The 16,566-nt window shown below is 54.0% G+C and overlaps 1 long non-coding RNA gene across 3 annotated transcripts; it reads left to right on the top strand.

Moving 5' to 3' along the window:
• Window positions 1-358: 358 nt before the first annotated feature.
• On the top strand, window positions 359-3,814 carry LOC109393384 (uncharacterized). 3 transcript variants are annotated; one of them, XR_002126241.1, is made up of 3 exons: window positions 359-1,782; window positions 2,694-2,920; window positions 3,684-3,814. It is a non-coding gene; the product is annotated as an uncharacterized LOC109393384 (long non-coding RNA). The 3 variants fall into 3 exon arrangements; XR_002126242.1 differs by lacking the exon at window positions 359-1,782 and adding an exon at window positions 2,327-2,365; XR_002126243.1 differs by lacking the exon at window positions 359-1,782 and adding an exon at window positions 2,412-2,441.
• The last annotated feature ends 12,752 nt before the right edge of the window (window positions 3,815-16,566 follow it).

The following is a 16,566-nucleotide window of genomic DNA, read 5'->3' as shown; positions in this document are numbered from 1 at the left end:
TACTGCCCGGCTAAGGGGTACGTCTGGTTCTAAAGGCCAGACACCCCGTGTCTATTTTATAGTTGGTAAACGTGAGGCCCCAAAGGAAGAGGTGGCCCTCGGGTTCTTCCCACAGCTCTTCCCGCAGTTCCTGGCTAGTTCTAGTTCAAGTCAGCCTGGAGGCCCAGGACTCACTGCTTCCAGTTGGACTGACTTGCATTTAACCATCCTCTCCCCCCACCCCACCCCCCTTTGCTTTGTGCTCGTTTCCACGTGTTTACAGCTCTTGGGCCTCGCTCGGGCGGTTTGGTCTCTCGTAAAAGTGCGGACACCGCCTTCGTAGCGTGGCCGCCCAGAGTCACTCCTATTTACTGCGCATCAGCCGCCACGTGCCCAATAAAAGCAGGTGACGACACCCTGGGCCCGAAAGAAGGGAAGGGCCCCGCCTTCGGGAAGGTCACACGCCCCGCCAAGTCCCGCCCTCACGTGACCGCGGCGCCAGTCCTCGCCCGTCACTACCCTCAGCTGGGAGCGGAGGCTGACGCCCAATCCGTGCGCTGCCAGCCGGCGCCGGGCGGGGGCCACGGAGGCGTTCAGGGTTCGGGAAGAGAAAAATCTCCATCTAAGGAGAAGTAAGGGAGGCGGAAGACAACGAAGACACTTGTCTAACCTGCCCCCCCCCCTAGACCGCAAGCGCCCACGGAAGCAGAGAGCCCCATTCCAAGGCGCCTCGGCAGTGTCTGGCACACAGTAGGTGCTCAATAAGTTGACGGGCGACTACCCCTCGGACGCTGCCGGAAGCCGAGTTGACCCCGTCGTCCTTGCCACCAGCCCCTGGACTCCCCATTCGCCCTCCCACTGTGTCACGGAAAAGCGCGCTCGTTCTGCAGCTGGCGAGCCAACGCTTGCAAGCCTAGCTGCCCGCCCCCGGGCGGACTCCGCAAGCGCTTCGTCCCCACCTGCGTGGGTGCGGACAAAGACCCAAGCCCACTCCCCGCGCCCCCCCGCCGCCGGGCAGGAAGTGGGTCCTACGGCTCACTCTATTGGCTCCTGTAATGACGGATGGGAGCGCCAGCCAACCGCAGCCTGGGCGAGGCGCATGCGTACACAAGAGATTGCGCCCCTAGATGGGGAAAAAACCAGCCCCGCGAGCCGATTTTGGCTGGGTCTCGCCAGAGCCGGCAGGAGGCGCGCGTGCGTGGATCTAACCGGTCCCTCCCTGGCCAATTTGCGGGGCCGAGAGCGCCCTCTGGCCTCTTGGCTGGGGTCCCAGACGTCTAGCCTCCGTCAACACTACGTCTGACCCGGCGCTGCCTGGAGGGTCCCGAGGCATCGACGAGTCGCGGTCCCCGCCCTCAGCGAGGACACGACCGTCCCCCCTCAAACAGCCAGAGAGCCGTGAGCCCTCTGGGAGCCGTGGGCCGACAGTAACGTGAATGTTAAGTTGAGGGTGATGTTTCTCAGCTTACCAAGAGTTACCACCCATGCTCTCTGGGAGTTCCTCCCCAAACCCCGTGTTAGAGAAGCGGAGGCTCGGGAGGGCCAAGAGACTAGGCTGAGGCGCCTGCCTGGGAGGGTGTAACCGGAACCGAACCCTGGATAAGCTGCCCGCCTGCTCTCCGAGGAGGCTGTTTAGTTGAGGTGATGGTACTTCAGGGAGAGGAAAAGTGAAGGCACAGTTTCAGCCCTCTCCCCCCTCCCTTTTTATAAATAGACAATGAGTGCTAAGGACGTTCAGAGCAGGAAAGAACTTTGGGCTCTTGTGAGCTGAAAAGGCTGCGTGAAGAAGCTTGAGGCTTCAAGGTATATACTTGGATTGGATCAATCTTAGGAACATAGTTCTGAATGGAAAACGGAACACCGGAACACCCCAAACATTTGAAATAATTAGTGTAACTTTCAAAAACAAGCAAAATTAAGCAATATATTGTATACACGTGTATGATAAAACGTTTTGAAAAGCAGAGGAGAGATCAACGCAAAATTCATGAGCGGTTACCTTGCAGAGAGTGGGGGGTGGGATGGGGAAGAACAGGTGGGTGCTGTTGGAAATGTTCTAGTTAGTGTGTTAAAAGGTAAGTTTATGGGTATTTCATTATATTTTATATACATCACATAGAACAATTATTCTTTTGTATGTATAAAATATTTTTATATTTTTATTGGGGAATTGGGGGAAAGGGAACAGTGTTGGGGAATTAGGGGAAGGGGAACAGACAAGTTGCTGTCCTTTTGTTCTTCAGTCTAGTTGTGGAGGACGTTGCTTCACTGGCCCAAGTTGGCACCATCATTGCGCTCTTCCTGGGCGAGGCAGATCAGTCACCGGCTTCTGGACGGCAGCTCACTGCGGCTGCTGGCCACTCACTGCGGCTGCTGGCTACACACGGTAGCCCATGGCAACCCACTGCAGCAGGGGCTGCAGCCTACACTGTCCCTGGCGACTCACGGCAGCCCAGCTCCAGGTTGAGCTGTTGTTCAGCATCTTAGCTGTAGAGGGCAGTGTCACTGGCCCTCACATGTGGGATCCGAACCGGGGCCCTTTGGCGTCCCAAGCCAGCTCTTAACCAATGTGTCACTCGGCTGGCCCTAAAATATAATTTAAAAGATCACCTCCCCCCCAAAAAAAAATATGTATTCCATAGTTGGAGAGAAGGGAGAAAAGCTTACCTATATTATGCTTGGTTTCCAGAGCATTAATACACATATTTTATCAGTTGATCCCCAGAACAACCCTTGAAGATGTGGACTCCGTGTTAGAGATGAAGAGACGCAGCTGGAAGTTACTTCAGGCCAGTGAACAGAGACAGGAAAGGCTGAAAGACAGAAGGCCGGTGGGGAGCCCTCTGCAGCGAAACCTCCAGTGTGTCAAGCACTGTTTCTGAAACAGAGGGACAGGCAGCATTTGTTGAGTGGTGAGCGACTGGACCTACTTACTAATCAGGTGGGTGTCTCCCTGTGAAACAGGCCACCCTGGGACTAGTTGAGCCCCCTGCACAGCAGCTGGGCTTCGCGGGAACAGAAGTACAAAGAAGTGATTCTCTGGGTGACAGTAGGGCATGGATCACCTCTAAGGTGCTTTTCAACATTAAGGCTCTATGACTGAAGACAAAACCAGTATTAAGATAATAAGGCTCTCTCCACCGGGGTGATGGACGAGGTCACCAGGAAAAAAGGCAAGCCTGGATAAAAGAGACATTTGGAAGTTAATAGGACCTGTTGCCAGAATAGGAATGAGGTGTGTTGGGTGTCGTTGGGTGTGACTACAGGATGCTGACCTATCCCGGTTGGGAGAACGGTTGTGCGATTGACTAGGTCAAACCAGGTAGAAGGTGGACATTCATTTAGAAATGCCTGGCAGGTAGATGACAATGCAGGACAGTGCTCAGGAGAAATAAGGGCTGAAGGCGCCCTGAGGTATAAGAGAAAGAACACTGGAGTAGGAGTTGGAGTCCGGAGACCTGGCTTCTAGACCTGGCCTTGACTTTACCCGTGTCACCTTGGATAAGTCACTTAACCTGTGTGAGACATTTCCTTCATATGTGAAAGACCATATACGCACAATAAGAACTAAAAAGGAGAGTGTGCCCTACCCCAATCTCAAGATCTAGTTAAATCTACTCGTATAGTTAGATCTACAGAGTTCTGCAACGAGAACTTTGCTTTCCTCTGTTGTCCCATAATATTATGTTCTTTCTTTATTATAGGACTTACCCCCATTTTACTCTGTGTGCCTGTGCAGGATGGAAGTCAGTCTCTGAGAGAAGGGTGCCAACTTGGGCCAGTGAAGCAACGTTCTCCACAACTAGACTGAAGAACAAAACAACAACTTGTCTGTTCCCCTTCTCCCAATTCCCCAATAAAAAAAAAACCTTTAAAAAAAGAATGTTTCCCTGAATTTACTTTTTTTTTTTTTTAAGATTTTTATTGGGGAATTGGGGGAGGAGGACAGCATTGGGGAATTGGGGAAGGGGAACAGACAAGTTGCTGTCCTTTTGTTCTTCAGTCTAGTTGTGGAGGATGTGGCTTCACTGGCCCATGTTGATATTATCATTGCGCTCTTCCCGGGTGAGGCAGTCGCTCGCTGGCCATTGAATGGCCACTCACGGCGGCTCACGAAAGCTCATGCCCCTTGCTGGCCAGCTCCACTGCAGCCTACAACAGTCACCGGCGACTCACGGCAGCCCAGCTCCAGGTTTAGCTGTTGTTCACCATCTTAGCTGTAGAGGGCGTAGTGTCACTGGCCCGCATGTGGGATCCAAACTGTGGTCCTGCTGCTCAGAGCTGGCATCCCAAGCCAACTCTTAACCAACGCACCACTCAGCTGGCCCAGCTGGTTAATCTTTGAAGTTCTTTTGAGTTACAGAATTCTGTTACCCAACTATGTTCTAAGGATCGAGAGGGTTGAACTATCTGATCTCTAAATTTCTCTCCAACTTCCCTATTCAGGGATTTTATAACATTGAGTTGCACGTTGTCTCACAGAAGTGATAGTTGAACAAGTTCTCAAAAGGAAAATGAGAAGAAGATTGCGAACAGAAGCGATACCCTGTTCTCCAGTACAAGAAAGAGAAGCCATTGGCAGTGACACAGAGGGGTCAGGCCAAGAAGGAGAGCTAATAGTGGCAGGGGTGACACTTTCAGATGCTGGAGGAGCTGGGCAGGTATGGCCCTGTGAGTGAGGTGGCCCTGCAGGGAGCGTTAGGACCGGTGGAGACTGGAGAGGCCACGGCCCATCTAGAGAAGTCAGATCACGCATTGAACAAGATTGGCAGCGCAGCGAAGAAAAATCAAGCAGAAGGCACTGGAGACTATAACGCCAATTAGAGTCCTTAAGACTGAGAAAATTTTGGCAGGTGTGTAGATGAAGGGGCCAGAACCAGCGGCATGGGAGGTGCTGAAAGTGCCTGAGAAAAACTCGGAGTGTGCGCATTCGGAGATGATGGTAGGGGTGAGAAGCCAGCCAGGGGAAGGCTGGCCTTTCTGGGCAAGTGAGAAGCCCCCTCCTCTGAAGCAGGCAGGGGGGCGGGGGTAAAGGCGTGAGTCATAACTAGGTACGGACGCTTAAGGCGGGAAAGCGCCCTATGCATTTACCAGGGAGCTGGCAGCAGGGTCGCGTGTCCCGGAATGGGTGCTTGCAGAACTCTGAAGCTACAATAGATTGTTGGCGATCTCGGAGACACTGTCTTTCCTGGCTTCGGGTCTGTGTATCCAGCCCCCCATGTAACGCATCTTGGGGCATTTCCAGGTTAAATTGAACAGGAACTCGGTATCTTCAGGACTGAAACTGGTCATGTCTCCTAAGTTCCTGATCCTAGCTAACGGTGACAGCACTTTCCCAGTCACACCAGACACATCTCTCTCTCTCTCTCTCTCTCACTGTCACCACCCCCCTCCCCCACCCAACTCTGGTTCTCTCTCTCTCCTTCTCCAAATGTGTGTGTGTAGGAAGGTATTTCAAAGGACAGGAACATACTTATATTTTGTGTATTAGGTTTTCCTTTTCATTTACTAATTCATGATTATTGTATCATGTCAGTAAATACTTTTCTACATTTTTGGTGGCTGCATAGTATTGTCTCCTACACACATACTCTCTACTACTGTGTTGTTGAGAATCCTGTTTGTTTCCTTTTTCCCGTTACAAATAGCACTGAACATATCTGTACATATCTTTGACCTCCTTAGATTGACGATTTAGAACTGAGAATGGAGGGTCAAGGTGTACGCACACCTGACAAGCTTTTACTGCGTGATGCCAAATTGGCCTTGCAGAGACATTGTATAGCATTCGTTTGCCTGTACCTTTACCAACACTGAATCTTATTATTTTTCATCATTGCTGATTTAATAAATTATAGCTGACCCTCCAATTCTCAGCCCCTGACTTTCCCCTAAACCCTCCATCCTTCCCTGTGAGTGTCCCCACGACCCCCCGGGACACACAACTTGCTTGTAAGGCAGAGGGGGAGGCGACGCTGAATTTCTCACAGGGATGGCGCTCGAGCCTCTAGCCCCACGCTTACTGCCCTTGTGCACGGGCGTTTGTCTTGTGTCTTGCCTTCAGCATCTTTCCTGCCTCCCTCTTTCCCTAAATTCCTGTCTCCGAGGTGGTTTTTCCTCCCTTTTTGTAAGACTGCCCTCCAGAAGCGCTCCTGCCCTTCCCGTCTCCCCGGAGCACCAGCTCCCATTAATAGAGTATTAACGTCTTCCCTTTGGCAACAAATGTCCTTACATCTCTCTTCTACTAGAGGAAAAAAAGAGTCCCATCACTCCTTTTATCCTCTCAAACTACCTTTTTTTCTCCTTCCTTCTCCATCAGACTTCTCCAAAGAGAAATCAAGAGGTGTCTATCGACTCTCATTACCGCTGTGTTCCAGTCCCAAGGTCCCCAGCAGCTGCAAAGCCATATTGGAAGCCTTGGTCTCTGTCCTCTGTCTCATTCTCCACAGCCTGGGACCCAGGCCCATGCCCTCCGCCCCGCCCTGACGCTGTCTCCTTCCTGCAGCTGCGTGGTTCCGCCCTGTCCAGGCTCTCCCCTCAGCCCGGCGTCTGCGAGCCTGCACACCCCCCTAAGCGTGTGCCCCAGCCTCACCTCTTCCCTGTCCCCTCTGCCTCTGGGTTTCCTCCCCTAGTTCTGTGGCTTCAGTGATCTTTATGATGGTTCACAGCCTCTCGAATTCCAGACACAAATGATCTAGTTGCCTGCTAGACAGCTGTCGCGGGACGTGGGTCCTCAGATCCCACACGTCCCAAACTGAGCTTGTTAACTGACAGCCCTGCCCCTCCCACCATGTTTCCCATTTTAGTTACTGCCCTCACTGCTTTCCAGTCATCAAAACCCACCAGCTAGGAGCTGCCATGTCCTGGGTACCTGCCGCATGCCAGGTGTTTGCCACGCGGCATCAAATCCTGTCCTCCCACGAAAGTCGTGTCAGGCAGGTTTACTCTTGTCACTGTGAGGAAACTACTAGAAAGTGGTGGCGTTCGGTGAGCCTGTCAGTGCTAAAGCCTGTGCGGTGCTTACCCCGCCATCTCTTCTTCCTTCCTGCTCTTCCATGAGCACCCAGCCGGTCCCCAGGTCCCCGCACATCCCCCTCTTCTCTGCCTGCCCACACCAACTCCTTAGGTCAGGCTCCGCTCTTTGTCTTCACCATAACGGCCAGATTTCATCGTAAGGCCTGGTTTGAAACATGCCACGCCTTGCTTGCAGAAACCCCGAATGGCTCTTGGTGCTGAATAGACTTGTAACCCTTGAGCTTGGCCTCCAAGGCCCCCACCCTCTGATGCCAGCCTGCCATCCAGCCAGTGCCCTTTGGGAACCTGATCCCATGCCGCCGGGATGAGCCTTCCACATGCCCTACACCCCACATCTGTGTTCTCGCTTCCCTCTGTAACTGGCTTTCTTCTTTACCCCCAATATGGGGCTTGAGAAATCCTACCCACATGGAAAGCCCAGTTCACCAGCCGCCTCCTCCCTAAAACCCTTCAGGTCCCCCCCCCTCCGAGGACACATTCGGCTCTATCTCTTCACCCCCCACCCGTAGCATTCTTTGCCTTTAATTTCATGCTGTTCCTTATCTCAGAGATAGTTTGTAAATGTGTGTCTCCCCACTCATCTCTCACATTCTCGGAGGATAATGGACTGTTTCTTAGCCATCTGTGTTTCTCACACACGACCCCCCGCTAGACACTGTCGGCAGTGGGCCCGTGCTGTGCGTAAATTTTAGTTTGACTGATTCGAACCAATCAAACATTTGGTCCATTCCTGTTACCTCCCCGACTTCCGCATTCCAGGTTCTGTCAGGTGGGCTGCTGTGCCGTTTCCGAATGAAAGTGCCAGAAGAGAGATTGTTCTTTCCGTTGCGTTCTGACATGAGTGACCTTTGCCTCCTTTACCCAGTCAGTCTGTCCTGAGTGTGGGCAGCGGGAGGCCGTGTCCGGGTTTTGGGGTCAACGCACTGGGGTGAGGCCCCACCGTTCACCACTCCTGTGACTCGGTGCTGCCTTACCCGCGGGAGTGTCTGTGGCACTTGCCTCACAGAGTTCTCAGGAGTCAATATCATGCAAGTGAAGCACCCAGAACAGTGTCTGGCAAAGAGTGGAGCTTAGTAAATGTTGGGTATTGTCAGAGTAGGAATCCGTGAAATGCCCTCCGAATGGGTTTTATCTGTTAACAGCCACCCTCCTGGACATCTGCATTGGTGCAGACAAAATGACACTTGTAAGGACACAGCCCCTCCTCTCGGCCCAGCCCCTCCAGCTCCTCTCCTGCCGTCCTCTGTCCTCCGTCCCCCTGGCTCTCCTGTGAGCAGGATGACGCTGCCATAGCCTGGCACGGCCACCAGGAGGAGCATTTGTGCCACATACGGCGAGCCACTCTGCCGGACAACAGGCCCGACTGAATCTCCTGGCCGTGCGTGTCCCCTCTGGGGCGCCTTGCTCTGCTGTGTGCTGTTCGGTGAGGCCACGGCGGCCATCTCCCGGCGTCCTCCTCCTCCAGGCACAGACAGCCTGCTCTGAAGGAGCGGACCCGAGTGGGAGCCGGGAGACCTGTGGCTCAGCCAGCCTCCCCTCCCCACGAACTCGCCACACCCCAGTTGATGAACCGCGACTTCCTTTAGCATCAGTTTCTTCACCTGTGAAATGGGGGTGCTGATACCTGCCCTGGGAGCCTCACCAGGCTGCTGTAGAAAGTAAACATCCTGCCATGTTGATGACAGCGTTTCTTAGCTGGAAAGCCCCACAGGTGATGCCTCTCGTACTGTATCATTTCTCCCTCCCGCTGTCTTGGCAGTGGACGCTCCCACGCCATCAGCCCTGTGTCCGGGTGGGGCGCGTCATTAGGGACAGATTGCCAGGCACCTCGTCTCCACTTCTGCTAACAGAAAGGAGTGACAGGGACTGGAATTGAAGTTACCTGGAATATTTTGAAGTTACCGGGAGAGAAGGGCAGAGAGCAGCAGGAGGGCAAGGATACCTAGAAACAAGTGCGTGTGGGGGTGACTTCCTCCATCATTGGCCAGAGGGGAGGCTTCGGATGCTTCTGCCAGAAGATTAAGTGAATCAGTGCATAAAAAACGAACGAATTCTATACGTGAACCTGACGGAATGAGTGAGAAATGTGGTCCCTCTCCAGGGTAAGGTATTTTACAGCTTGGGGACACTAGGTGGCAGCACAAGGCAACAAACCAAGAGAGGCGCACCTCTTCCTGGCTGCTCTGAAGGCAGAGGCACCTCGTCTGTACCCCACCACCCCCGACTTTAAGCGCTGCTTCCCTTCTCCTGCATGTGTCCTTTCAAATGATGACACTCTTTCTAATGTAAAGACACTGGCAGGCAGAGAACAGAAACCTGGGGGAGGCCAAACACCTGTTACCAAGGGCTGCGTTGAGATGGCCCCTGAGAGCGGGAGTTCTCCAGCTGCTGAAGGGGTCTAAGAAATGGAAAATCTGGAACACTGCAGGGTAAACCTGGATTAGGTTAAGAAAGCATTTAGATGGGACCCCCTCTCCCCGGATCTAAACTGATTGGGGAAAGAACTGGTGGCAGGAATCTTTTTTATATACACGTAATCAAGAATTGGTACCCTGAGAAAGCTACTCATCCAATTTCTCCACAGAAAGAGAGCCCATAGCCTTTCTTAGCAAAGCAGGTGTCGAGCCAGGTAGTTACATGGAAACTGTTAATTTTATCCTCCCATCAAGTTTTGGTTCTTTGCTGGAGGAAAGAAGTCACTGCCCAAAGCCAGGGGCTGCTGGGTAAACCCCCGTCTCAGCCAGGAAACCCTGGAGAGCCCCTGTGGTTCCAAGCACGGAGCTCATCACGGCATCTTTATCACCATCCTGCCCCTCAGCCTCACCCTGCGTGGCTTTGTAACTGTGACGAGATCCCCAATCTGTACCCTTGTCCTTCGTGCTGCTGCTGTTCCACGTCCTACTGTAGCAGCCACCCGTGGGGGTGCAGCCCAGATGCCCCTCCCACTTCCTCTGGTGCAGTGGAGCCAAGACCACCCTCTCACCCTCCTCCTCTGTCCTCGGTGGGTTCTGCTCTGGTCCTCCCTGGGTCCTCACTTCTTCCCGTGCTTTCCTTTCACTGCGATCCTGTAAACACTTCTGATGTAAAATAATGCACATACAGCACTTGAAACAATACAGAAAGTGTCAGCGATTATCTTTGCCGCTTCTAGCTATCTGCACTATTTCACAGCTTATAAGAAATCCTGCAAGTCTGCCCCTCTCATTCATTCATTCATTCACCAACTATTTACCAAATGCCTATTACATGCCCTGGGCACTTGCTAAAGGAGTGAGTTAACCAAGGAGCATGATTCCCACCTTCATGGAACTTTCAAGGAAGCTTATGGGTTTTGATTTAAGCAGACACCTCCCCTGCTAGGTATTAGAACCTAGGCATTGGGACGAATGTTCGAAGCCAGCTGGTTCAGGCGCTTACGCAAAACAGAAATTCCTTCTTCTGCACCTTTGATGGGTGGCCATGCTCACGCTAACGTCATCTGTACCTGGTCTTCCCCAGCCATTTGTAGATTCTTCTCGTGCCAGCCGGAACCTGCTTGCTTCCATTCCCTGAGTGCCCTCCTGCAACATTAAGTAAGGCTGCCCCTTCGCAGGATGATGGCCCATTAAATAGCAAAAGACAGAAGGCAGATACCAGGTCTCGGACATCATCAGCTTTTTCACAAGCCTTCATTTTTTAAGAGTCCCTCTTTTTCCAGAATCATTTTTTAAGTGTTTTCCCATGTGCCAAGCACGTCAGTAGGCATTTTCATATCATCTCGCTTAACCCTCACTACGAACCCTGCGCAGGACACAGCATGGTCATTTCACTGATGAGGACAGGAAGGGAAGGCAGGTGAGGTAACCCAGCAGTGGCCCCGCCCCAGGGGGCGTGGCCAACCCTCTCCTCAGCGCCCTGTCAAATGTCAGTATCTCACTTCAGAAGAAACCAGCCCACAGAGGTGTGGCAATCTTCTTCGCCTTTCTTTATCTGGTTGCTTCTTCCCCTCACAGAGCCAAAGCCACATTCACTGTCGGCAGTTACGCCGGGGTTGACTCCCTGTGAGCTGTCGTTCTCTCCCCCTCCCCCGCTCATGGTCTCCCCCATTCTCTGCTTCCCCCACATTCTGCAGGTCCAGGTCCTACCCCACCCCCCAGGACCGCCCAGCTCCTGCCACCCCCTGAATGAAACCTTTCCTGAGTCCGCATTACCCCAGTTGAATGTTCTCTCTTTTTCTCTGTAGAATTTCGATCCATTCCCTGAGCACATACCACGTCCTGCTATGTACACAGCGATTTGTGTCCTTGTTTTCACCCTAATCGGGGCACCCCTTCGCCCCCTGTGTGTCCCTTAGTGCCTTGTACACAGAGGTACCCAGCAACACTTGTCACATGAACAAATCTTGCGCCTGGGAAGGTCATATTCCAAACGAGACACCTTCCTGACCCCGTGACTGTGCTGTTGTGTCCCCTGTTGCTTCTCCCTGCGGGACACCAGGTGTGTGGGGGGCAGTCGGCACTGCAGACAGAGTTGGGGGACCCACCTCTGCAGACTGTCCTGCCTGCCGGGAGCCCCTTTCGGTTCTTGAGCAGATTAGAAAATAGCTGAAAGTGATGGTTGAGGGACAGAATAGGGTCGCAGTGACCGTGCCAGAAGGAGGCTGTGGGGACACACGGCTATCCTTTGTGTGTGGGACTCTCCCCTGATTTCCTCCTGAATAATTCTCACCTCCCTTGAGTCCTTGCCCACATGCCACTGCTTTATATTTCCTGTATTTTCTGCGGCAGGCACCACCGTTTAATGTGTAACTTGCGTGGTCTGGGTCCTGAGCCTGGTCGGTGCCTGCCGACCCCTGCTTGCAGCCCTGACGCTCCCCAGAGGCTCCCCCTAAGCCTGTCTCTCCCCCATTTCTCAAGCCCCTTTCCAGGACAGAGTATAACACATTGGAGAGTAAGTGTAAAAAGCCTGTAGAATAGACGGCTTTTTAGATGGACCCACATTCGTGTTTGTATGAATCTTCATGTCCTTTTCCCCACGGTTCTGCCGAGGGAGGGATGAAAGTTCGATTTCAATGATTATTTCCTAACCGTCACAGGTGGAAGAAACTCAGAAGGGATGAGAGAGAGACCAAAACCGAGCTGGGGCCAAGGTGGCCTCACAGCTGAGACAGCAGGAAGGTGGGGGCCGGCACAGCCTGCCCCCCACCTCCACGGGGGGGGCGGATCCTCGGAGACCCCTAGAGCCCCCGTCCCACCCCTCTCCCCATTCCCATCGTCGCAGGCTCCCGAGAAGAATGAGGTCAGGAGCATAAGCGACCTTTCACACCTCAGACAAGCTAAGTTTGTTTTCTCTTTTTCTGTGGAGCCCGCAGCAGGAGGGCGGGGGAAATGGGTCGGGCCTTGTAGAACTTTCCCGGCTACAATGCCCCGGAGGAGCTGAAGTGGAGGGAGTAAAGGATCTATTTATTTTGGCTCAGGAGGGACAATGTAAGCAGATGGTCTTTGATGGGATTAGCGCGTAATCTCTAAGACCCTGGTAAATTGGAAAATGACCCATTATATTCCTGGACCTTTGGGGCGGCTTCAGCTCCTGGTGAGGGAGGGGCAGGGCCCGGGGGCACCTTGTTAGAAAGGACCCCCTCTGGGAGCAGCCAAATCCCGCACCGAGAATTTGGGAAGAAGTTCGTTAGCTGTGCGAGGCAAGCGCCTCTCCTCTCGAGAGCAGAGAAATAAGAGCCCTCCCTGGGCCTTGGCAGGGCCCCCTCTCGTTTGGCGGTGCCGCGGCGTCCTCACTACCAGCCCTTGGCCCGACCCTCCCCATTCCCGGGGCGTTTGGGGGACTCTCTTTGAGAACAAACGATATTGGGTCTCCTGCCTTGGAGGGTCAGAAAATTCTTAGAACCCAAATTATATCCGTCCACTGCAACTCCGTCCGTTGCTTACTGCAGCGCCGAACCCGGAGGACCCCCTCCCCTCTCCCTGCTCGGAAGAGCCAGGATGTGGGGGATGGGCACACCCCCTGGGGGTGGGGAGGGGGAGAAATGTGAAGGGGGAGGTAAGGTGATAACGAAGCACTTTGCCAATCCTCCACCCTCTTCACTCACCTGCATCCCCCAGAGCCCAGGCGCCCCCAGGCCCAGGGTCCCCCCAGTGTGGAGAGGCTGGGCTGAGTTGGGGGCAGACGGGAGACCATTCATGTGAGACCCTGCAGTAGGAGGGCACTGAAGCTGTTACTTAGGTATGTGTGGCACCTTGCAGTCATACAGCACTCGGGAGGTTCATAAAGAAACCCTGAGATGCAGAATGTTATTGGGATTCTTGTAACAACTGCGTGAGGAGGGCGGCTGAGAGATCGGCCAGCAGGCTTAGCGAGGGTCCGTGATTCGCCTAAGGGCGCCCGGGGTAGTCGCTGCCGGAGCCCGGAAGGACAGCTAGCACGGCGATACTGTGAGCTGTATTCGTGCTCCTAAATGTGAGTCTCAGCTTTCCTTCTAACAACTCACATCTTCTTCATTCATTTCAGCATGTAAGTTGTTTCCGAGACTTGATTGTTACAACCATTCTTGAACAGGTATCTGATTGGGCTTGTATCAAGTGTATAGAATTAACTTGGGGGGATTAAAAAGCAAGACATGCATCCCCCCCCCCCCCCCCGTGCATAGAGTCACCACAGTGCTCTGAAGATAAATACATAAGTAAGGAAAGCGGGGCGAGGCGGGCAGACAGAAAGGCAGCACAGAACACTCAGCTCCAAACAGGAATTCCCATCTGAACTGTAAGAGACGGAGCAAGTGACTGGGGGAGGCTCCAGGAGGAATTTGACTGGTTCCATGTTTTATTTCAGGCGATTTCAGTGAACTGAGGGATGTTTTATTCTATTTTAGTATCATTTTCTAAAAGAGTGACACTTTATGTCATAAACTTGTTTATTTGAGAGAATTGGAGGCTGACACAGGGATTGGAGACCAGAAAACAGGAAGGCAGAGTAGAGAGGCAGCAAGCTACAGCCATTCCCCACCTCCCGACATGCCCCCGCTTTAACCCCCAAACACGAAAATCAAAAAGCTGACATGACAGTTCTGAGTTGGCACAAAGCTACTATTTCTCGAGTATCTATGAAGGGCCGGAGGTGCAGACACTGGGTACATTCATTCTCTGAGTTCACAACCCAGGGACCTACTTTCCCCTCCTCCGTTTCACCTGTTCAGAGAGTTTAGGTAATTGGTATAGAGTCACACAGCCAGGTAAATGGAGAGGCTGCCACTGCAGACTGCTCTGCCCAGATCGTGTCAGGGCAGGGCCCCTCCTGGGAGGCCCTCTGGCGCCCTGTTCTCCTGGGTTTCTTCCCAGAACCAGCCCACCCATCACCTCCCACCCCCACAGCCGATGGCTTCCTCTCAGGCGGGTTCACATCCTGCCCCCAAATAATACAGTGTTTTCTGGTGAAATTCCAAGTGTTCCGGGATGAGATGGATCTGCCGCCAAATCTGAGGTCTCATTCCTTCCTGCTCTGATGTCTTTGCACTGGAAGGACGTTGGTGACCCCTAGCCCTTGCTGGGGCTCATTTAAGGTGGGCGCGCTCTCGCGCTCTCGGAGGCTGGGAATGCAGCCTCCCAGAAATGGCTGTGCCCTACATCTGGGGGAGTTGGGCTTGCTGGGTCCCTCTCTTAGGCACCTCTTCTGCGCCCCGACAGTTACAGCTTACCCATCTCCGCCATCTCTCTGTCCGCTGTCTCTGCGTCTGAGAGCCACAGACCCAGAACCCCGAGGTACAGGTTCCTGATTCTTTGGAGCCTGTTGCAAAGCTGTGACGTTTCAGCATCCCACCCGCCCTGGTTACCTAGGGTCTAGGGACAGCTCTGGGCAGCTTGGGGGAAAGGGAAGGGCTCCCAGCAGCCACTTGAAGGGGCAGGGGTGTCGGGCCTGTGACCAAACTCCCCGAGGGGGCCGGGCCCTTCCACCACCCTTCTCGGTGTCTCTCTTCCCTATATTTTTCTCTGCAGCCTCTCTCTTCTCTTGTCTGCCCGTCTTTGGCCCCCTCTTTTCTGCTGTCTCTCTCATCTTCCTTCTCCACAGCTTTCCATGCTCCCCTCTCAGCCCAGCGCCTTGGGCTGGGGCCCCAAGCAGGTGGGGCAGCCGATGTCCCCAGTCCCCACACTCTCCACCGGCCAGGGCTTTCCCGAGGCTCCGCTGGGCGCCGCAGACCCAGAGGCGGGGCATCTGCAAGGGCCCGGCCCACAAGACCCGAACTCTGCGGAGAATTGACCCTGCAAGGTGGCGGGTCCAGGATCTGCTTGGTTTTGTTTCCCCGGGGACGGGGTCAGCGAAGGCGGAGCGACAGGGTGGAGGTGGCTCTCTGAGTCTGAGCTGCCAGAGTGGGGAGCGGGACATGGGGACCTTCCCGCGGGACTTTTCGCCCCAGCCGGGTCGGACCGGGCGGGCGGCGCCCTGGGGTCCCCGAAGCTCCCGCCCTTCGCCGTCCTGTCCAGGCCCCTTCCCCTCTGGACCCTAGAGCATTTCTTTCACATTTTGTTTCCTTGCCTCCTCTATATGCAGTGTAACATCTTTAATGTCTTTGGCATGTTTCCTTTTTAAATTTTTGGTGTTATTTGATCTCTTTTGTTTTAATGTTTATTTCTTTTTAAATGGATTTTGTTTTTCCCTTTTTTCTGTTTCCAATTCTCTGTTCCTTTTTGCTCCATCGGCGCCTGGCTCCTCCTGGCCTTCACTTCCCTTACTGGGCGCCCGCGGTTGGGCGGCTGCAGAGCAGCGAGAAGGCCGCACACCGGGCACGGCTGCCTGGGAACTTGGTAGGAAGCGGGAGCCCAGCCATTGCGGCCCGGGAGCGCCCAGACCGGCGGGCGGGCCGCCTGCGGTTTGGGCCTGGCCCAGGGCCCGGCAGAGGGACAGACCTGCCTTCAGGACCTGCCTTCACCCATAGGAGCCTCAGGGGCCACAGACCATCATCCACAAAGGACGCGGACACACACCCAGCCTCACAGCCAAGGCGAGGGCGCGCACCCACAGCTCGCAGAGACGAACACCGACAGGAGCAAATGTCAGACATGCAGCCCCCAGTCACACGCAGCACTCAGAGGGAGGACGTATGGACATCTGTGTGACCATAGCACACACGCACCAACCCCCACACATGACTGCACACCAGAAACACGACAGACACAAAACCTACTTGCACAACCTCAGCAGCCCAGGGGATCTCAGCGCTGGTGCCTGTCAGCCCATCACAGCGTGACCCGCAGAGCACGGGGCAGTGGGAAGGGACCGGGCCTGGTCTCGCCAGCAGGCACAGCACTAGCCATGTATACAGCCACCCAGAGTTCAGTGTCTGCCTGGACCAGGCTTGTAGGGGCTTCAGAGGCGGGGGATACTGGCTACTTGACCAGCTGAGGAATCCAGCCCAGACCCGAAAGCCAGGCCCCCAGAAATGAGCCTCAGACTAGAGAACCCTCTGCAAAGCAGACAGAAGCCGGCGCTGCACCAAGAAAATGGCACCGTGTTAGGGTATGAAGGAAGCATGCGATGCGTGTGCCAGTGTGCATTTCTGCCACATGA

Source organism: Hipposideros armiger, unplaced genomic scaffold (assembly GCF_001890085.2).
Source record: "Hipposideros armiger isolate ML-2016 unplaced genomic scaffold, ASM189008v1 scaffold_378, whole genome shotgun sequence".
In the NCBI taxonomy this organism is placed as follows: Eukaryota; Metazoa; Chordata; class Mammalia; order Chiroptera; family Hipposideridae; genus Hipposideros; species Hipposideros armiger.
This window is presented reverse-complemented; position numbering and strand designations above follow the sequence as displayed.